At 43.9% G+C, this 23253-nt stretch overlaps 4 pseudogenes; 2 read left to right on the forward strand and 2 right to left on the reverse strand.

The window, feature by feature from the left end:
• Positions 1–220: 220 nt before the first annotated feature.
• LOC136663312 (5S ribosomal RNA) lies at positions 221–343 on the reverse strand (annotated as a pseudogene).
• Positions 344–372: 29 nt separating this feature from the next.
• Positions 373–489, reverse strand: LOC136663545 (5S ribosomal RNA; annotated as a pseudogene).
• Positions 490–15888: 15399 nt separating this feature from the next.
• LOC136663542 (5S ribosomal RNA) lies at positions 15889–16008 on the forward strand (annotated as a pseudogene).
• A 730-nt stretch (positions 16009–16738) lies between these two features.
• Positions 16739–16858, forward strand: LOC136663446 (5S ribosomal RNA; annotated as a pseudogene).
• The last annotated feature ends 6395 nt before the right edge of the window (positions 16859–23253 follow it).

Raw genomic sequence — 23253 nt, forward strand, 5'->3', positions numbered from 1 at the left:
GTACTAACCAGGCCTGACCCTGCTTAGCTTCCGAGATCATGGTATAAGCCTACAGCACCCAGTATTCCCAGGCGGTCTCCCATCCAAGTACTAACCAGGCCTGACCCTGCTTAGCTTCCGAGATCATGGTATAAGCCCACAGCACCGGGTATTCCCAGGCGGTCTCCCATCCAAGTACTAACCAGGCCTGACTCTGCTTAGCTTCCGAGATCATGGTATAAGCCTACAGCACCTGGTATTCCCAGGCGGTCTCCCATCCAAGTACTAACCAGGCCTGACCCTGCTTAGCTTCCGAGATCAGACGAGATCGGGAGATAGTGTTCAGTATAGGGAGATGGTTAGCAACCTTCAGTCTCGAAAGACTATGGTATAAGCCTACAGCACCAGGTTTTCCCAGGTGGTCTCCCATCCAAGTACTAACCAGGCCTGACCCTGCTTAGCTTCCGAGATCAGACGAGATCGGGCATGTGCAGGGTAATAGTTGCTGTCATGTGCCCTCCTCTGGAGGTTCGCAGCCTCCACAGTGAAGGAATGGGGCACACAAAATGGCCAAAGAGCGCACCTCCTGCTCTGGAGAGAACCTGGAAGTGGCTGCCTTGTCCTGTTTGTAGTGTGAGGCCACTTCTGTATTCTCACTGGAGGAGAAGGTTCTCTCTGCTTAGCACGCCCCACTCCTTCTCCTCTGGAGGCTCCAAACCTCCAGAAGAGAAGGAGTGGGATGCACAAATAGGCCGCAGTGTCACTGTGAGCATCCCGTCCTCTGGGGGGAACCCGGAAGTGACATCGAGTGCCATCACTGTCCTTGTACACAGGGTGGTGGAATTGTGAAGGTACAGAGGAGAAGGAATGGGGTGTGCAAAGCCATCAGTGCCTCCTCTGCTTCTAGGGTGGAACCTGGGGCAGTCATGTGCCCCCTCTTGGCAGAGAGCCCAGGGAAGATGCCCCATAGGCTCTGCCCACGTTACAGCTCTGGGCTCTCACATCATTCCATGAATATCTGGCTGATCAAGACCTGATATTAGGGGAAAGGTGGGATATAGGACTCCCTTCCCTTACTGTTGTCAGGAAGAAGATGTATCTTGGTGCCTTAAGGATGGAAACACTCCTCTTTTTGTCATGCATGGTCTCTGATAGCAGAAGAAATCTGTCACCCCACGACTCCTGGGAAGAGAACAAAAGAGAACTCCGGGGACTTTTCCATTATCCACCTGTGTTTTGTATTTTAGAGCCTGATGCCACCGTGGCGTGCTGGGCCTCGGATCGATGGAGGTGGGAGAAAAGCAGGTGGCATCAAGTCCGTAAAAGGCTTTTGCTGGCATTGCACGTGATCGTCCCCGGCCTTGCATTTCGGCCCATGCTGTGCCCAAAGGAGAGTGAGCTCAGGGTTCCCAGAAACCCCATAGCCGCGGCAGAGGGAAAGTTCGACCAGAAAGTAGCACTGATGCGGTTCATGGTGAGAACGAATTATGGGATTGCGTGTGTGATGAGGCGCCTAATAGTGGCGGTACCTGCCCTACTAGCTCTGTGTGAGACGAAGGCCTCCGTGAAACTAATTTCAAGCTCTGTCGCCAACAGGGAGTTGGGCAGCTCAGAAACAATCTCTGTATCTCAGAACAGCGTTGTGGGTTTCCCCCCAAACCCAATGGGAAGTCTTCCCTGTCCTCCCCCATGAGTCACGAAGCGCATCTAGTATTTCTGTCCTTCCTTAGAGCAAGGCAAGGCAAATCCAACCTGGTGAGATTGAAAATGAAACAAAGCAACTCTTCTGGTCTCTGAATTCCAAAAAAAAAAAAAAAAAGATAAATGGAACCGTTAAACAGAAATTAGATGATTAAGGGCGCAATCCTAACCTTGTGTTAGGCCGGCACAAGAGGACTATCAAATGTTGGAAGCTGGACCATCAAATCAACCAACCGTTATATGGAGCTGAACCAATTGTGTGTCATGCAGACAATTCCCTACTCCGAGTACCCCTTTGTGCAGATTTATTTATTTATTTATTTATTTTTCACATATTTATAGCAACTTTCCTCCAAGGAGCTCAGGGTGGTGTACATCGTTCCTCCCCTCCTTTTGCCTACACAACAACCCTGTGAGGTAAGTGAGGCTGAGTGACTGGCCCAAGGTCACCCAGGAAGCTTCATGGCTGAGTGGGGATTTGAACCTGGATCTTCCAGGTCTAAGTCTACACCATCCTGCAAGGGTGTACCCAGTTCCTTATGCTCCAGCTACTGGGCATTTGGTCTGAACCAAAGTCTTTGTGGGTGATTTTGCCATTGTCCAACCCGTCTATCTCAGCGAGGGTCACAGCTAAAGAGTATATGGCATCGTTTTCTGCTCATTTATTTTGGATGTCATTTTTTTTTTCTTTGGCTTCTCTATCCATGTGTGGAGAATTTTGGCCAACTCTGGATTAGTGCTCTACAAAGGCAGGAGGAGGGCACTGTAGTGCAGTCTAGACCCTGGGCTCCCAGCTGGGACAGGTCTCAGCTGATGGAGAAGAAAATTGTCTCTGGGTCCAGGACAAGATTCCCAAGGTTGCAGTGAAAACCCTCGTAACAGTGATTCTACAAGAAGGTGCCTTGTGGCTGAATAGTGCCCAATAGTGGGCAGGAGGTCTGGTCTAGAGGGTAGAGCCTCCATTTGCCTGAAGATAACATCCACAAGGTCGCCGGTTCGAGGCCACCGGCACCGTGCGACCTTGAAGCAGCTGGCAAGCTGAAGCCGAGCTATTCCATCTGCTCTGAGCGTGGGAGGATGGAGGCCAGGATGGAGGCCAGATCAGAACGAAACATCTGAATTGTTGTGGCTCTTGAAAGATACAGCCTTCTTTCAATTGTAAAAATCCCCAGGATTTAAATAGCCTGCCTATGTAAACCGCCTTGAATAAAGTCTTGAATAAAGACCAAGAAAGGTGGTATATAAATACCTGTATTATTATTATTATTATTATTATTATTATTATTATTATTAATAGTGATTTCATGGGAATGAACAGACTTCATTTTGCTGGGTTCACCAGATTTGCAGACATGTACGGAGGGTTGCTTGATCTCAGTCCTATTGGGTTGGGTGTAGGAATGCAACACAGGAATGGCAACAGAAGAGCAATGGCCAATCCAACTGACGTTTGTGACAGTCTTTGGAGACATTTTTTTTTAATACTGAGCACTGCCAACATTATTTTTTTTTAAAAAGGAATACTTGCATTTTAAAAAAATATCCTGCCTTCCAACAATTTATGGGTTAAAAGAGGGGCAAGCTTGCAACGGTCTATTTGCGGCCAACACCAGTTTTGAGGATTCTTTGGAGGCTCTTTCCTACGTGGTGGAGACCCCTCACCCCACAGTGGTAGCAGGTGCAAATTTCCTTCGTTCTCAGTGGGTCAGCAGTATCAAGCATGCTCCAGGTGGCAGCTTCCACTTCCACGTTTTTCTCCTGCACTCAGTGCCGCTGAAGCATCACAGCACTGCGTGGAGAATCATGGGAGGAAAAAAAACATGGCGTGCAGCAGCAGCAGGTGTTAGACAGAAAGCTGTAATTGCTGTTGCTGGCTGACCGACAATGAAAGTTGCACCTGCTGCTGTAGTAAGGGGGGGGGGGACAGTCAGCCACTGGCTGCTGGTTGCTGACTAGACCCAACTCTCCCCAGGCAGTCAGGGCTGGCCTCAGCAGTGGACTGCTGGAGTCATGGCTCCTTTATAGCTTCCTGGGGTGTCCTGGGCTGCTGCTGGTCCTGCCCTCATCCCCGTTGCAAAGGGGATCCCTTCCTCTTCCCTTCCTACGCATCTTGAGAAAGATTCTACTTCCTGTGCATTTGCTCTGTAATAGTACATTAGAAGCACTGAAGAAATAACTGAACTGAGCTACCTGTTTGTCCTCCATTACATAAGAACAGCCCCACTGGATCAGGCCATAGGCCCATCTCGTCCAGCTTCCTGTATCTCACAGCGGCCCACCAAATGCCCCAGGGAGCACACCAGATAACAAGAGACCTGCAAGGCCTCCTGGGAATTGTAGTTAAGAACATAAGAACAGCCCCACTGGATCAGGCCATAGGCCCATCTCGTCCAGCTTCCTGTATCTCACAGCGGCCCACCAAATGCCCCAGGGAGCACACCAGATCACAAGAGACCTCATCCTGGTGCCCTCCCTTGTATCTGGCAAGGCAGATGAGCCCCAGACTCCATTAAACTCCATTAAGAGTTTACCTGGGGCTGGGGGGGGGACGACACCTGTAAAGGATGACCCCAGAGGAAGTCAAAGAGCTTGAAGGTTTAATCCTACCTATGCTCCATGTGTCTTAAATGCTTCACTGCCAAACCAAGGAGGATTTATGAATCCAAAATTATGTCCAAAGATCCCCTTTAGGCCACAATCCTATACACACTTTCTGGGAGTAGGTTCCATTCTATTCAATGTCTCACTTCTGTGAGCCACGTCTGGGATTGGGCTGTCGGTGTAACGTCTGGGGGTGCAAATTTTCTTGATAAATTGCTTCCTCTCACATGCTCAGAGGGAGACAGCAATCATGCCAAAAATGTAATTTTATTCTGTATTTACATTTTGGTGGAAGAAGCTTTGGAAAGGCTCTTGGTGAGATGGAAAGGTTCTGTTGGTCAGCCGATCCTTTGCAACAGGTCTTTCAGAATGGCTTACAGCCCAATCCTATGCATGTCTACTCAGAAGTAAATCCAATTATAGTCATTGGGGCTTACTCCTAGGAAAGTGTGGATAGGATTGGGCCGGTAGTTCTCTGTGGCTCGCTTTTGAGGCCGATTTCAAAAGAAAACGATAATATCCGGAAAACCTCTTTCTTTCGTTTGTTCGTTCAATTGTGCATCCGTCCATTCGTTCATTCATTCTTTCATGCATTTGTTCACGAGATTAGTCCTTCCCTCATTCCTTCTCCACCTTCTTCCCAATTTATTGTGGTCTGTACGCACTTTTTCAGTGTCCCTTTGCTAGGATGTTGGGTGAAAAAGTCAACCGGCATGTTTTTGGTCATGAAATGTGCTTCGGCTGTTGGCCGTGAAAAAGTGAAAATGAAATGTGGATTTCGGTGCCCTCCTTGTTCCTCTTCCCCCCACCTAAAAACAAAACCAAACAAAATCCAGGATGGAATCTCTTTGTGAATGGAGGCTAAATACAGCACCAAAGCTCAGGCATCTTCACTTTGCCTCAAATTTTGGCTTGGCTGTTTCTATAGAGACCAAAAGGAAGCTTTCGGCCAGGCACTCCGCTATTAAAGTGTAGTGTATTGAGAACTTTCTTCATGCTGAGATAGCTTTTCAAGGAGCAGAATAGGGTCTGAACTAATCCATGAAAGTTGTCATGCTCTGAGCTAGTAGCCAGCCCTCTTCCTTTCAATCGGCCCTAAAACTATACTGTACTTCACACTTGATTGGCCCTTCAGATAGTAGGACTCAATATCCCGGCAGGAAATAAGTCTGTCTTTCCCTGCACAGTCGGGCTGAACGTGGAAAGACCTTGTTACTCGGACATAATTACTAGCTCTTAAGAAATGAGCTTTGAGTTTCTGGGGAGATTTGGGTTTTTTTTCCCCCTCCCTCTCCTGTTTTGCGTAACTTTCTCAACTTGACTTTAAAAATTAGTAGTTTATGGCTCACTTGACAAAGTTTCAGTGTTCACTGGAACCTCAGGATCTCACCACTAGGGAATGCCTACCACCTTTATGAATCTTTGTCCAGAGTTACATATAAAAGTAGAACCCAAGGAATCAGAGTTGCCCTATTGAATGCACTGTAGCCAAGGTAAAGACTGGTGATTTTGTTTTCTTTATGTACTTTGCCATAGTAAAGAAACTTTGCTAGATGTAGGATGTTCTCGGTTTTTTTTTTCCCTTCCAGGCAAAGAAGGCAAAATTTCATTTGACCTTGAGATAGAGAGCTTCGTTTTAATGTGTGTTCAATCAGTCAGTTCTAATAGTGGTTGAGAACAATGGGACAGACAGGTCAATCGCTGCCTAAATGAAGACTTCACAAGTTAAACACTACTGTACGTTATTAATTTTTAATAGAAAATGCCTTGAACTGCATAGGCCAAAAGGGGGCACCAAGGCATTAAACAACAACAAAAACAAAAAGATGCCTTGGGCCAGGAAGGTGAATGAAAGTTTCATTTTAGACTGGACTTTGTGCTTTCTCTAGCTGTTGTTAGAAATGTGAAAAAAAAAGTTAAGGCAAGTCTCTAAAGTTGTGTGTGTGCGTGTTGGGGAGAAACATTGATTTGATTCAAAGCAGCTGTGTGATTAAGGGTTTTTATTAAGTTGTTACAAGTTTGTAAAAAGCAATTCCTGAACTTGATTTCACTTGGGGGGAAAAAGGAAGCAACAACATGAATATAGAACCATGTTTCAAATACATTTCTTTGGAAAAAGTTACTCTAACTGTTGTGTTCAAGCTTGCGTCTCTCTCTCTCTCTCTCTCTCCCCCATCCATGTATTTTCTTTAACATTTTTTGTTACATTAACTACTTCTTAAATGTAATGGCAGACATAGTGATTTGCATGGTGTTTCTAAGGGAATGGTTCAGAATGGGCATTTCCTGTGCTGCTCTATTCAGAAAGGCAATCTTATTGACTAAAGAGGAAGATCTGTGTGTCTGTGTGTTTTTTAAACGGTGCTGGCCCCACTTTGGTTGTGACAATCCAAAGCCGAACATGTTTACTGCTAGTAAACAATAAGGCAATCTAGCAACCGCTTTGTGACTTCCATTTGAAGTAGCCACACTTATGGATTTTGGTTATTACCCAGGCTTTGTGTGAATTAATGGGAAATCTATGAAAGAAAGGGGCATTTTGGTTGCTGCTGGGGTTTGGTTTCCTGAATGGATGTCAGATTTTGTTCTGGTTTGTTGTGTGTAGAGAACTATGAGCCAATTTGGTTAAACAGAAGTTCCGCTCTTGAAGATTAATAAAGTAATTTTTGTTTTCAAATCTGCATTTTTGCAACGTCAGCTCAACTCAAAATGGGAACAATTTCATTGCCTTCTATAAGCATATTAAAGACATGATTCCTATACTAAAATTTTGAAAGTTGTTTGATTATGCAAACATTGTAAATCCATGCTCCTTTGGCTCAATTTTATCTAATTATATCTTGTATCCTAAACCAAGCTTTAGTTCTCAATTTTTTTCCCCATTAAATTCTTATTTATTATAATATGTGAAGGTAGGGCTGACAGTTATCAATTAGGAGATAAGATTAACATAATTAATTTGTTTGTTTAAACAGGAGAAATTGATTTCTGAAATCTAAAAACTCTGATGATTCCAAATATATATAGCAGTGCCCAGTTTAACGTGTTGTATAATGGTGATTATACAGCATTAAAAAAAATAAAACATTCAGTAATTTATCAGTTTAATTATTTTTGTTTAATAATACAGGTCCCCTTATAACACTGGGAAGAGTATCGAACAACATCGTAACCTCACTGAGACACAATGACGTTGAGTTTGTGAAATATATATATAGCCCACGGTGTTGACTACTGAAATAATTCTTGATATCTTGTAGATGTTGATGTAGCTGGTATACAAAAGCAGATTATCCTGCATTCCTTCTTTGGAAACAGATTTTCTGTGTTGTTTCCATGCTTCTAAGCTATATTCTTACTGACTTCTGATCAACGGAAATATATGTTATACAATGACGATTCCCCTTGAAAAAACAAATCTCCTTATCATTCTTAATATCCACTGAAATATCTAGTTGCTACCAGTTTTAGAAAAATATGACACACGCTTTCATGTTAAGTACTTCCGGGTTCAAACCTTTGTGTATGGGATTGACAACACAAGCCACAGAAACCGATTGCTGGAAAATTCAAAATAAGGCTTATGTCGGAAGACCCTCAAATGTTTTGTGCTCTAACATAAAACTCATCAGTCATAGAATAACACAAAGCCATTTCATTACAATAAACTCTTGGGGGGGGGGGGGTTGGAATTTTGGCCTGAGGGGGAAAAAAATCTGCCTTTAAGAAGTGTGAAATATTTTTCTAGTGTGTGCAAGGGGGAGAATATGCAGTCATTTCTATTTGTTAAAAGAAAAACAAAAGGATTTGTGAAAAAAAGCCCTTGCTTTTGGACATAGTGGTGTGTTTTCAAAATAAAACATGCAGGAATTTTTCTGTTTCATTGTTTTCTTTAAAAACACAGTTCCCCCTGCAACACTTGCTTTTAAAGTTGCACAACTTCAAATACCTACTTTTTATCTCTCCTTATTCACAATTTGGAATCAGTAGAGGGTACATTAGGGTGCCTTAAATTCAGCCTTGTGTGTCGGAACCACAGAAGCGTCGTTCTGGACATCAATTAATATATCTAGATCACTTTATTGGTAGAAAATTCACACAAATTTTATATTTTTGGGTGAGTGTGCAGTCACACTAGATTTGCTTGTTCTCCACCCTACCTGTCTTTCACGCTAGTTAAAGACATGGGTGTTTCAGAAGATGAACCATTATGATTTTATCTTCCTTTTTGACTCTGCCTTGCTTAAGATCTGTTACAATTTTGTTATCGTTCATTTGATTTATTATTTTGTATGGCTTTTTTTTTTAAATGTACGTTCACAGTGGACACAGTGGTCATTAAATGAAATCACTGTTCCGTGCTGTTATCACCCTGAATAACAGTTCTCATCATGGACACGATCCACCAGTGGTTGTCCAACGCAACGAGAGCTGCGCAAGATCATAGCAAGCATTTGTGCGCTGCTTCCTTCCACTTTAATGAGGCTTGTGCAAGAGAGCCATTGGTGAATTGTGCTCTTACAATTATTACAGCTGCCATTGCACCAAATTCTGAGGGCAGATAGCAGAGTGATGTTGTTGTCGTCGTTTATTCAAAAAGCACAGCAAAAATGAACAAAACAAGAACATCATCTCCAGTTTCTGCTGTGTAAGACCTTGGCTGTGTGAATGCTCCTTCAAGTGGACTTTGGTTTGCCGTTGGACCCCAGTGGCAATAAGATAGGTACAGCTCGGTTGATCTTCAGGAGAACTGGCTTTTTGCAGAACTTGTCCAGGTGTGGCAAGCTTAGTTGAGAGGTAGTCTGTATGACCTCTTGCAAAATTAAAGGACCACTGTTTACCTGCTTGTAACTATGGCAACATTTTATTCATAGCTAGTACTTTTTCTTTTCATTAAAAAAAAAATTCTTAAATGACTCTGGGCGCTATCCAGCTGGAAATTTTTCTGTAAAAGCCCTACTGAAATGAGCAGAAGGGATGCAAGAAGACGGCCTTTCATTTAATACGGAATTTTCTCACTGGATGGTCTGATCCTGGTTGGATGCTTGCTGGACCTGATCCAGCAGGTGCATCATATGTCCTTATGGTTTGAGGTTTTAATTCTGTCATCACAGAGCACAAAGTCCCACTGGCACCCTATAGATTCTTCTCAGAAGTAAGGTTTGATTGTTTCAATGAAACAGACTTCCAGGTCCTGAGTAGAAACCATGGGGAAATGATTTTCTGACAAGTGTGTTTATGATCAAGGTTTAAAGAAAAATAACTTCTTTTTTTTTGCTTTTAAAAGAACAGTTCTGGCTGTGAATATATCTGGTTACACATGGTATCTTTCTTTTATGCAAGTGTAGACAGTGAGAAGAGGAACTTGGAAGTGATCCCACTGTGGTGTCTGAAATGCAATATGGTTCTGAATTGTAAATGCAGAAATTTGGAGTGGGCTGTTCTGTTTGCAGAATCTACTTTGCCCAAATAAAAAGCACTGCATTGGTCCCAACCCTGGAGACCTTACTATCCAAAGGACCAATCAGATGCATGATTGCATGTAAACATGCCTTTTTTATTACACTGAATAATCATAATTGAGTATTTAACAAGAGAATACTCAGAAAATCCAGATATTTGTAAGAATAACTTGAATACCTCTAAATGCATATATGTCATCTAATTGCAACTGTTCAAAGGGAAAATCTTCATTTGGGAAGAGGGGGAAAAAACAGCTATTGGGGAGGAAAATAGATATAAACTACTTTGGAAGAAAAGGTTTAAGGCTTTGTGACATAAAGTGTCACAAATGTGTCAAATGCTTCCTGCATTTTTTTTTTTTTTTTACAATGAGTGATGTATATGAATTCATATGGTTGTTAAAAGCACAAGCAAAACCTTGCAACTGATTGCTAAAATGTTTAGGGCCTGTGATGAAAGAATTTGGTGGTTTTTTTGAATGATGGTTGCAGGTTTTTTTTTGTAAATATCAATACTAATAATTATAACAAATAGAAAGTCATTTATTCTCTTGAGGTGGGAACAATGTAAAGGAGATGGAAACATTTTGCTTAACGGTTTTATGGCTGTTTTGTACCTGTGTGTGTGTGTTGGGGGGGGGGAGCTCACACTCAGATTGAGACAGGCCTCTGTTTCCATCACATACTCTTAAGCCATTTTGAGATGAGTCAGGAAACAAACAATCCATCATGCTCAGCTTGTGTGATGTGCAATAAAACCTTATTTGACTCCAAATTAATTAAACTGGCTTAAATGTGGAAGCAGTTTAGAGAAGGATCAGACTGGCCAGGCACAAAAACCTGAGATTCAGAACAAACATCAGTATTCTGCGTAAAAATTTGTTGCAGAGGAAAAATGATGTAAATGAACACCAATGTGTTTATTCTTTAACACAAGAAATTACAGGGCATTTGGCAAATACATTGTGATTCTATTTTGGAAGGTTTTTGTTGTTGTTTTTTTTTACAAGGGTTTTTAGTTGCAAACTATAATTAAATCCAGGGAGAAGTCTTTCCTGAACTACGCAGATTTTTCTCACCACTTAATTCTTTACAGGTGATTTTGGAGCAGCAAGTCATAGCAAAAAGTGTTTATCTTTTACTCCACTCATCTTTATCAGGCAGAAAACAGAGGAGTGAAAAGGAATTGGGGTGTGTGTGTGTGTGTGTGTGTGTGTGTGTGTGTGTGTGTGAATCAGCACCTGGGAATATAGAATAGAAAAATATTATCTGGTTTTCTACATAGCTGAAACAGATCTTTATATTATCAGGGGGAATAAGGACTTCAAGTTTCAGCAAAGGTTATTTTTCCTTTCGCAAACATTTTGATGCTGGTTCAGTCAACCACACTCAATAGTTCTTTCTTTTGTTCATGTAACTTATCCATGGCTTTTCCAATCCTATCCCCCAAAGCGGCTTACACAATCTGAAAACGTAAATAAAAATTGCTCCAAGTCATACAACCTTGAAGCTTAAAGCCTTAAGTCATACCATAAAACTTGACACTATTTCCACAACTAGCTCTTCCCATCCTCAGTTTAAAGCAATGGCACTGGAGAATTATTCTCTTGCTTGGGCAAAAGAGAACCTTAAGAAGGAGAGTTTATGAAGGAAGCAAATTGATATTCTACCCCCCCTAATGGACAGGAAGGGTGGACTGTAGCCTTGTGTCCATTCACATCCAAGCAACATGGAGTTTCCCTGCAATCTTTTTATTTAAAGAAATCAGAATCAGGGCGTTCTCAGAGAGAAGGGCAGCAAATCCTGTGAGCAAAACCTTGTTTTATTATTTCAAAAATGTCTATCCCACTTTATCTCATGGAGAAAAAAAACATAAAGCAGATAACCAGAAGATCCTTAAATGCAATAAATCAAACTACAATAAACCAAAGGACATAGGCAGCAAAACAGAAATAATCCAAGGACATGCAGAACCCGGCAAGAACAAAAAGCCTCTGTGATCAATAAAAAAATAATCCCAATGTGGCTACAGCAGGATGGAATCATTGTGGCAAAGGGCCAAGTCTGCTTTCCAAAAGAAGAACTGGACTCCGTGTTCCAAAATATTCGTGTGTCAAGCTCTTTTCCCTTCCCAGGTAAAACAACACTTACGCAGAAAGAATCCATGTATGGGGTGGATTTTTTTTGGGGGGGGGAAGGGATCAAACATGGCCCCTCACTCCCCTCCTAAGAATAAACAGCTCCGAGAAATATACTGTCTGTCCGCTGTGATTTCTGCACTCTCCCAAACCAATAGCCCTTCCTTTTCAACATGAAGATTTGTTTTGATACATGAGCTCTGTGTATCTCCCTGCTGCGATCTCCAATTTAAATCAGATTCCATTCCCCCCCCCTTCAAAGCTCAATACGATGAAATACTTTCCTTACGTTTAATAATGGCCCTCTTAAAAAGGTAGCACCTCAGTCAACAAATTAGAACCATATTTCCTCCCCCCCCCAATGCATATTTGAAAAAAGGACAGAGAAATGTCTGCCAGAGGAACCCAAACAGAAAAGCACATTCATTTCTTAGACTGACAGCTGGCATGGATCTGGCGTAATAGACACAATAACAGACTTATTTCCAAAATAGGGGCAAGAGATTTTGATACAATACACATTCAATCCAGTACAGTGGACCCACTATCTGCAGATTCGGAGCCTGCAGATTTGACCCATTGTGGGTTCTGAACCTGCGTCTGGAGGACCTGCAGAGGGCCTCCAGGACATGACTGGAAGCCCCTTCTGGTTGCATCTGAGAGGCTTTTGAGGCCCGGAGAGGCCGTGTGCAGCCATTTTTGGGGCTCAGAACACCTCCAGACACAACAGGAAGGTGGTTTTGTTATGTCTGGGAGGTCCTCTGTGGGTCCTCCAACCACAGGTTCAGAACCCGCAGTGGGTCAAATCAGGACACTTCCAGACACATTCGGCGGCCCTATTGGAACCCACCTACGGATTCCATTATCTGTGGGTTTTGGTATCTGTGTGTGGTGGGGTTGGGGTTGGGAACAGATCCCCTGGGGATACCAAGGTCCAACCTGTACTTTTTATTGCAAATTGAATCCAAAGTTGCCTTTCCATCTGTAGAAGAACCTGGTCCACTTATGGAATGGGGCATGATGGATGGCAACAGCCCTCCACTGCTGTTTGGCCCCCTGGAGCCTGATATTGCGAGGTAGACTGCCTCTGAACATGGGCATCCTGTTGAGTGAACCACTGGTAGAAATATCCTCTGCTATGGATTTCACTGAATAGCCATCACCCATCTTGAGGCAGTGGACCACTGGCATAGCTAGGTCATTTGACACTTGACGCTTGAGGCCCATACATTTTTGACACCCCCCCTATACAACAATATTATTTAATTTACATACTTCACGTTTTTTATCCCATTCTTCCTTTAAGGAGCTCAGGGTGGTGTGGTTGGTTGCTCCCCTTCTTTGGTCCCCAGCACAACCCAGAGGTCGGTGAGGTTGAGAGAAAGTAATAGGTTTGTTGGCAACCTTCAGCCTCGAAAGACTATGGTATTGCGCTCTGAATGGTGGTTCTGGAACAGCGTCTAGTGTGGCTGAAAAGGCCGATTCGAGAGTGACAATCCCTTCCACACCGGGAGCAAGTGCAGTCTGTCCCTGGTCTGTCTCCCTGGCTATGGGCCTTCCTTCTTTGCCTCTTTGCCTCAGACTGTTGGTCAAGTGTCTCTTCAAACTGGGAAAGGCCATGCTGCACAGCCTGCCTCCAAGCGGGCCGCTCAGAGGCCAGGGTTTCCTGAAGAAAACACAGGTCATGGTTCAGGATGTGGACTCACCTCCCTGCATTACAATCTCTGCGCATGAACTGGAGGTTGTCCATGACTTTGTGTACCTTGGCTCAACGATCTCCGACACTCTTTCTCTCGATACCGAGCTAAACACGCGCATTGGTAAAGCAGCTACCACGTTTTCCAGACTCACAAAGAGAGTCTGGTCCAACAAGAAGCTGACGGAACATACCAAGATCCAGGTCTACAGAGCTTGCATCCTGAGTACACTTCTGTACTGCAGCGAGTCATGGACTCTTTGCTCACAACAGGAGAGGAAACTGAACGCTTTCCACATGCGCTGCCTCCGACGCATCCTCGGCATCACCTGGCAGGACAGAGTTCCAAACAACACAGTCCTGGAACAAGCTGGAATCCCTAGCATGTATGCACTGCTGAAACAGAGAAAGTAATAGTCATGACATGAAATGAATAATAATGGCCAGAAAATAAATGCAGAGAATATTTCCCAGCAAGCAATGGATGAACGTTAGTGCCCTCCCTGCAATTGCTGCCCTGCTCATAGTATCCAGTGACATGACGTACTGCTCCTGGAGATTCAATGGTTAATAACTGCTGATAGACTACAGTCTGCCATGAATGTTTAGATTCCACTTTCAAAGTCACCTAAGCCAGTGACCAAGCCAGGTTGGATGTTGATCCAACCTTCCCACCAGTGGTATCGCTAGGGTTGGTGTCACCAGGTCTGGTAATTCATGGTGTCATGCCCATTAACTTTGTTTGTTTGTTTGTTTTACTATAGAACAGTACAGGTCGACCAACCAATTAGTAACCAAAAAAAAAACAAAACACAGTGGCCAACTTGATGACACTCACACAACTGAATAGGAGTTGAGTATTAGCTCCGATTCATGGAAAAAGGAGCTGACTCAGACTAACATCTTATTGGTTCCCTGCTGTGTCATCATAACACCTCGTTAGCTCTCAGAGCACTCAGACTCTTTGGTCAGTTTTGAGTTAAGGGAATCCACTTCGTTACATAAGTCAGTTGTGTTTTCTTTTTCTGGTTATTTAGCTATAACGTTTGATAGGACACAGATATTTCAATGCTGTTTGCTCCATTGCATTCTGCTGTAAATTGCACATCAAATGATATATAACATGATAGTATTATTCTTAACAACTGCAGTTTTCACAGTTTTGGTCACTAGTGGTTTCACTCCCCGGTGGGTAGCTGTCATTAGGACTACTTGCTCATTGTCCTCTTGTCATAGGGCCTCTTGTCATTAGGACCTCATTAGCTGTCATTAGTGACCGCTTAGGATCCTGTCCCCACTTCCCTAGATATCCAAAACCATGTTCAGAAGTTGTGCCCCATGCATTCCTGCACGTGTGAGGACTACTGGGTAGTGTGCCTGGCTTAGCCCTGCCTGTGCTATTTATTTTGTGTAACACAGTATTTATATCGTCTTTATAAAGTAGTTATCAAGTCTTTGAGTTCTTAGCTCAAAGAGGCGGCTTACAATTTCAAACTTTAAACAAAAACAAATAAAAACACCACAATATATACAACAATAAAACAATAATTTTTTTTTTTTAAAGGGCATTCTTAGCTCTTAGCTTAGAATTCCATAGCTGTGGTGCCACGACAGAGAATTAAAAGGGGATTGGACAACTTTTGGAAAGAAAAGTCCATTACAATCCATTACAATCCATGGTCCATTATAATCCATGATGGGTATATGCAACTTCGCCTGGTTCTAGAAGTAGGTTAACTCTGAATATCAGATGCAAGGGATGCAAGGCAACAGGATGCAGGTCTCTTGCTCTCTTGTATGCTCCCTGAGACATTTGGTGGGCACCGGGGAGGGCGATGGGACACAGATTGTGTCTGTTGTCTTGTGTGCTCCCTGGGGTATTTGGTGGGACACTGTGAGATACAGAAAGCTGGACCAGATGGGCCTTTGGCCTGATCCAGCAGGGCTCTTCTTATGTTCTTAGGTGGGCTTCTATGAGATCCAGGAACCTGGACTAGATGGGCCTTTGGCCTGATCCAGCCTGGCTCTTCTTATGTTCTGACCTGGGCAGTTTCAACATGTGTGCATAAGCACATCCCTGGGGCTGACACAGCACTTTTTGGCCTCCATGATAGCTATGTGTCTACTCCAAATAATGCATGACCCCAGTGATATTTCTGCTTGAGAGGCGAAAAGTCCCGTTAGGTGTATCGAACTAATGGCCTGGTTCTTTGGTAGCTTGCTTTGGAAAAACATTTTTGGAAGCTTGAAATAATGTCTAGGGACCAGACTCAGGAACAATCTGGGTTTTTTTTTAAACAGTCTTACATTTTTATGTAGCAACTCTTACCCTGTACATGCCTGATCTCGTCTGATCTCGGAAGCTAAGCAGGGTCAGGCCTGGTTAGTACTTGGATGGGAGACTGCCTGGGAATACCGGGTGCTGTAGGCTTATACCATGATCTCGGAAGCTAAGCAGGGTCAGGCCTGGTTAGTACTTGGATGGGAGACTGCCTGGGAATACCGGGTGCTGTAGGCTTATACCATGATCTCGGAAGCTAAGCAGGGTCAGGCCTGGTTAGTACTTGGATGGGAGACCGATTGGGAATACTGGGTGCTGTAGGCTTATACCATAGTCTTTCGAGACTGAAGGTTGCCAACCAACCAACCAACCAACAAGTGCCCTCCTCTTCTGGGGAGAACCCAGAAATGACATTAGGCTCTTGCACTGCCCTGAGTGCAGGGGCAGTCCATTACAGCTCTGTAAGATCCAGCACCTCACACCACTTTAGATTGCGGCGTTTGTCCAAGGATTGGGACTGGGGTGTCCATCCAAGGCTGACCTTTTCAGGGTAATCCGTCCATTTGCAGAGATTCCACCACGAATGTGGCCACTCACAAAGAACCTGAAATCTGTAACGATATCCGTTTCCATTTTAAAACCATATCTCAAGACAAGCAAGCAACAGGTTGATACAGTCGGTTCCAGACTTAGGCTCTTCTTTATTTTAAATGGAGGGCAGGAATGTGTCATGGGATGGCAGGCACATGAGAAGAGGGTTGGGAAGCCAAGTAAGGCCGCAAGCAGGTGTGGGTCTTCCCCTACCAGCTTGCTGCCTCCCCCTGACCACTGCCTAAGGGATGACTAGTCCATCCCTGCTAACCTGGGCATGCCAGGAATTGTATGTAGCAACTCTTACCCTGTACATGCCTGATCTCGTCTAATCTTGGAAGCTAAGCAGGGTCAGGCCTGGTTAGTACTTGGATGGGAGACTGCCTGGGAATACCGGGTGCTGTAGGCTTATACCATGATCTTGGAAGCTAAGCAGGGTCAGGCCTGGTTAGTACTTGGATGGGAGACTGCCTGGGAATACCGGGTGCTGTAGGCTTATACCATAGTCTTTCGAGACTGAAGGTTGCCAACCATAGCATATATTTGTGCATGAATTGCTAAATAACTCCCCCACCCTATCCTATATGAGATACCATTCTGCACCCATTGATGTGGGAGCTTCTAGCAGTGAACATGAACTTGTTTACAACATAAAAGATGCGCTGCTTGTAGGCAAGAGTTACAAAATGACTGCTTTGTGGCAGCTATTTTGTAATAACATGGCAACTCATGCTTTGTGCACTGTTATGGACTCTCACGGATGCATTGCTACGCTCTAGTTAAAAGCAGGATGCTTAGTAAATAAATGTGTACAGTACTTGTGGTCTAAATGGCCAGGGTATAGTGTTTATGGCTGTCAGCATGGACAAAATGGGTGGAAGTGAATGCCTGCCCTACAAGGATATGGGTAAAAACAGGCTACGTGCCTGTTTTGTGGTGATATTTACAATCCTGGTTTGCTTTCATTGTAAAAGGGATACACAATGGAAATGACCTAGAGATAAAGCATGTGTGGTCTTGTAAATGGGGGGGGGGATGCAATTAAAACTGCAGCCCTACCCACTCTTACGTGGAGTAAATCCCATTGAGCATAGTGGGACTTCTTCACAAATATGCCTAGGCTTGTGCTTTAACAAATGGTGCATCTGTTGGGGCACCCAGAATTTGGACACGTTCCCCAGAGAGATCTGCTGGGACCCATTTGCCCTTCTCCATTCTGTATCAATTGGCTTTTCACATTATTGGGCTCTGCATGTCTTTCAAAATTTCGTTCCATTTTGAGCAGCTGTGTAGGGCCATGATCCAGACTGGGACCATGGGGAAGAGAGAGGCTTTAGCCCTTTATCCCCAAACATGGTCTCAGACTGAATCTCACCCAGGGCTGCTGTTTGGGCAAAGTCAGAAGCTCCCATGGCATCAACGTGATCTATCCTATAGGGGTCAAATAGCTGCAATCTAGATTAGGTCTATGCTGACGGCAAAGGGTTAAGCCTTCCTCCCATCTTGAACATTTAATGGATTGCACCTTGCATAGGTTAGCTAGACTGGGACAGTGGTTTTTGGGGATTCCAGCTTCCCAACACTTTTGACCCGGCTCTGCTGGGCAGCCGGTTTCAGCTCTGTGCCTAAACTGGCCAACGCGCGATCCTGAAAAATCACCACCCAATTTTGTGCGCAGCTCTGTGGAAGTGCAAGCTTGCCTATTTGTGTCTCTCTCTTCCGACCCAATAAGGTAGCCTGGCTCCCGGCTTCCAAATTAAACACTCAGATTGGACAGCCCGCCTTTGTGTGCCAGACCCCCTGGGGAGCAAGCACTCTGCTTGGAGATGTCAGAGTACTTTTCTCTTTGTTGGAGTTCAAAGAAACTTGCAGTTGTTTTTGGGGGGGAGGGGATTTGAAAGAGAAATAATCAAAGGAGGACTGCAAATATTGCCACTGAATTCTCTCCCTTTCTCCCTCTCCCCTCCCACATTCCTCATCTACGTGGCTGCCTTCATGTACAATTCATGAACAAATGAAACATACAACAAAAACCACCTTTTCCCTCACTCCCGTGGTTTGCAACTCCACTGGCTTGGTCTGTGATTTTGACCGGCTGATTGCTGGCACTGTTCCTTGATGTCGTATCAACCTGTGCATTTCTCAAATGTTAGATTCCCAGGGCACGTTATTTTCCTTTTGTTCCTGGACCGGAGGAAAAATTTTATGTTCAGAAAGATGCATGTCAGGGATGGGCGCTCAACTCAGGTTGATTCGACTCAAGTTTGTGCTAAGCAGTTGTTTTTGATGACTCAAGTTGTGGGTAGTGACTCAGGGCCAGTGACTCAAAAAAATAGTTGGGAGTCAAAATGACTTGAGTCCTTATCTCTTTAGCATGTGTGTGTTCTTGCTTACTTACACAACCCACTGCCACTTTCCTTTTTTCTGTGCATTTCTGCTCCAGGACTGACAACTTGTGACTCTAAATGACTCAAGGCCACAATCCCAACCAACTTTCCAGTTTGGACATAAGGGTAATGCAACTCCGAGGTAAGGGAACAAACATTGCCTTACCTTAAGGAAGCCTCCATGACTGCCCCCCAACTGCAGGATGCAGCACATGACCCACTGGCACAGTTATGCCAGTGCTGGAAAGCTGGTTAGGATTGCATCCTTAGACTTGCAACTTGAAGGACTTGAAATTTTTTCAAGACAAGTCATGATGGGGGCGCACTATGACCTGTGAGTCAAGATGAGTCACAGGGTCGAAGACTCGCAACTTGACTATGGGTCGACACAGGGTCGATGACTCGCAAGTCACTCAAGCTTAGTGACTTGGGCACATCCCTGATGCATGTATGTTTTCTCAGTTCCTAGATCATGGATAGCCATGGACAGCCATCCTTACTACCATGGCAGGATAGCTCAGGTCATGCTTTTCTCCAACACCCCACCCTTTTGTTTTCTTTGTCGTTTAGGGTTCAACCTGTCAGCTGTAACCTGGGCCTGCATTCAGGGAAATCCGGGTGGATTCAGGGAATCATGATGACTAGGTCAAAAGCTCTCCAAAGAAAACAAAGTTAGTTTATAATTAAATTAATCAACAATAAAGTCATTATCTGTTTTGCAAACAGAATTATTGGCCAGGTTTGGGAAGATATTTTGGGAGGCTGAAACTGGCCTTGCTATTTAGTCACTGCTTTTTTTGGGGGGGGGGGGTATTCTCAAGAGTGGTCATATAGACATTATGGTCTCATCAATAGGGCATGAAAGTCATAGCCTTTCCATTCCTCTTGGCAACAGGTATTCAGGTAGATTCTCTCTCAAGATGCTGACTGTACCTCTCACAGTGAATAGCCATTGATAGATCTTTATAAATGATAGCCCTCAATTCCATTTTAAAGGCATCTTGAATCGTGGCTGTGACCACCTTTTTATGTATTTATTTAGCTCTGCCAACCACATTGCCAACTACTTTTGTTGAAAAGCGGCGCATAAATATTCCTAGGAATAATAATGATTTCTGTGCAGCTGCATGAAGGACTTGAGACTTCCTTGGTGCACACCGAAGTCATTCTCAGCCCTTCTCAGCTTTCTTGCAAAACAGGAGAAGAAAATTGGGGGAAATTGGGAGGAATTCAAGTTGCCAAGAGTCCCAGGAGGTGGGGGGGACATAGATGGGGGAGGGAGCTCTTGAACTGTTGGAGTTCCACCAGACATGTCTGGCAAGCTGCACTTGTCTGGGAGGGTCTCCGCTTGTGCCAATATGTTGCCATGCCTGATCCTAAGTGTGAATTCTTTGCAATAATTCCCATAAGTGCAATGGGACTTACACCCAGGTCGGCATGCATTGGATTGCAGCTTTAGAACAAGCGTTGTACATCTTATGGAATGAATGAAAGGATGGAATGAGATAGCCTGGGATGGCACAGATATTTCCGATACCCTTTAAGGCAGCCTTAGACTTCCTCCTTTTCCTCTTATGTTACTCTAGAAGAGAGTCTTCGAGAGCCCCACCTGCCCTTGTGGAGGAAACTCCGCTTCCACCCCTGATCCACCCCCTCCACAGACAAGAGGGCAAAGGAACTTCAGAATAACTTCCAAGGTCCTGACGGCTCTTCTGTCAAGTTCTTTTTCTTTTGGAATCAAAAGACTCTGGAGCAACGAAGAGCAAGCAGTAAAATGTTTTAACAATGAGAGAGAGAGAGAGAGAGAGAGAGAGAGAGGCATGTAGGAACTAAGCGGCTAAGCCCTATAGGCTTTTCCTTTCCCTGGACTGAAATGGACCAGATTCATTTTTTTTGCTGAGAGATAATTACAAGGCTGGCCCAATCATGAGGTTGATTGCCCATCTTGCCCAGGTGGCCTTGGGAACTGAAAGTAACAACTTTTGGACAAATGTTGTCTGCAGTATGTTGCCGCTAAGCTCTTGACCTCATTGGCCTTACCCTATTATGGAGCTTGTGGTGGCTGGGAGCTGTCCCCCAAGACGGCACTGGACCTGCACATCATTCAGGGACTTTCTAAAGGGGCTCTTGGACCTGCCCAGGTGGTCCTCTTGCTGCTATTGCATTAAGAAAAGGCTGAAGTAACACACTGCCTGAGCTTCCAGTGTTTCATTGAACGCTTATCCGCCATGGTTTTCTGTGGATAGCTAGAAGGCATCTCTCTAGCCCTGCACCCTCTTTGTTGGAAGTTACTATATAATGCCACCAAACTGGGACTTGATGTGCAAAGGAAGGGACCTCAAAGGTCATCTAGTCCAACCTCAGCAAAGGCAATTCTAGCATCCCTGACAGATCCAACCTCTTCTTGAAAACCTCCACTGAGGGAGAGTCCACAGCGGTGTAAGGCAGACTGCTCCAATCAGGGCTGGCCTTAGGCACTAAGGGGCCCAACTGGAAACATTTTTTGCAGGGCCCCAGGTTCACAGCCAAGGTCTTATAGACTTTATAATAGCATGGAAAGCAATCCACATGTGTGATTAAAAAGTGCACGTGACCAAATGGATCTAAGCACATTTTGATATTAAATTGCATATGGGCAACCCTTGCTAATTGGGTAAGAGGCACTTTTTCAAGTGGGTGCTCCTCTTTTTTAGCAGGGGGAGAGTAACTGGCCCACCTCACCCCAGCACTGTCTGTTCTAGTGGCTGTCTGCTGGTATTCATTTGCATCTTTTTAGATTGTGAGCCCTTTTGGGACAGGAAGCGATTTAGTTATGTGATTTTTCTCTGTAAACCGCTTTGTGAACTTTTAGTTGAAAAGCGGTATATAAATACTGTTGGTTGATTGGTTGTTGGTTGGTTGGAGCTGAAGGAATGAAGAAAACGGATATGGAGCCTGAGGCAGTGAGTTCCGCACAGCAAGGATGCAAATTCGTTCTGTTCATCTATCATGGATTTCCCATCAAGGCATTCCATAGAGTGACCCTGAATTCTAGTGGTCTGAAAGGTCAAGGAAAGCTCTCTCTTGAACCTCTCTTGTGTTCCCCTCTTCTTGGTCATCTTTTCCTAAACTTAAAAATCCCCCAAGCTTCAGCCTTTTCAGGTCTCCTGGGCTGCCAATGTCAACCAATATTTAAAAATAAAGCTTTATTTTTCTTTCAGGTAACTACAAAGCAGGGAGCTCTCCTTGAAATTTGGTTTAAAAAAATTTCCTGATAGGTCTGTTTGAGCTTTGCCAGGCTCTCTCATGAAGGAGTACCAAAAATTAGCTCCACCCCTCTCACCTCAGCCAGCCAAAGGTCTCTTGCTCCTAGTGGCATCATTAGAAGGTGTGAGGGGTGGTGACGGTGGTGGTGACACCATTACCGTCCAAAATTGTGAAAATCTTGGCATTTTTGAAGAATACCATCATATTATATATCACTCAATGGGTAATTTAATGCAGAATGCAATGAAACAAACCATGTTGAAATATCTGTAGTCTATCAAATGTTATAGCCAAATAACCGGAAAAGGAAAACACAACCACCTTATGGAACAGAAAGTGGATTTCTTTAACTCAAAATTGACCAATGAGACTGATTGTTCCAAGAGCCAATGAGGTTTTATTATGACACAAAAGAGAACCAATAAGGCGTTAGTAGAGTCAGGTCTTATTTCCTTGCATCAGAAGTCATACCAGAACTCTTCTTCAGTTGTGTGCGTGTTATCCAGTTGGCCTCTGGTTTTTTTGTGGGTTACTGTTGGGTGTCCATACTGTTATATATGAAAAGAAAGAAATAAGGTTCATGGGGTGACACCAACCCTATGATGTTGTCATTTATTCTGTATGGTCCACCATGGGGGTGATGCAATTATTTTGCACCGGGTGATGCAAAAACCCAGTAACACCTCTGCTTGCTCCTTCAAATAATTCTGCCCTTTCCCCCTTTCATGCTTTGAACAACCTCCAGGAACATCTTCCTTCAAATGGCTCCTGGCAGCCCTATCTTCATCCATCCATCCATCCATCCATCCATCCATCCATTCCTGCTTCATCTTCCATTCAAAATGGCTTACAAAAAGTCAATAAAAGCATTATAAAACATAATACAAAAACCATAAATATTAAGATTCCCTAAAAACCTAAGAGCCAGGAGCAATCATTCCCATACTTCCCCTTCAATTGAGAATAAATACTTTATGTATAATGTGTATTGCCATATTTTAACTTGCTTACATTTTGGGCTTAATGTTCCTTCTCTTGGTGAATTTTAGATTGTAAACTCTTTGGGGCAGGCATCTGTACACTGTGCAAAGCTAGGCCTTTGGATTAGATGACTTTAAAGGGGGCATCATCTTAGAAGAGGGTGTGTGTGTTGATGTTTGACACCTGCAGT

Source organism: Tiliqua scincoides, chromosome 12 (assembly GCF_035046505.1).
Source record: "Tiliqua scincoides isolate rTilSci1 chromosome 12, rTilSci1.hap2, whole genome shotgun sequence".
Lineage (NCBI taxonomy): Eukaryota > Metazoa > Chordata > Lepidosauria > Squamata > Scincidae > Tiliqua > Tiliqua scincoides.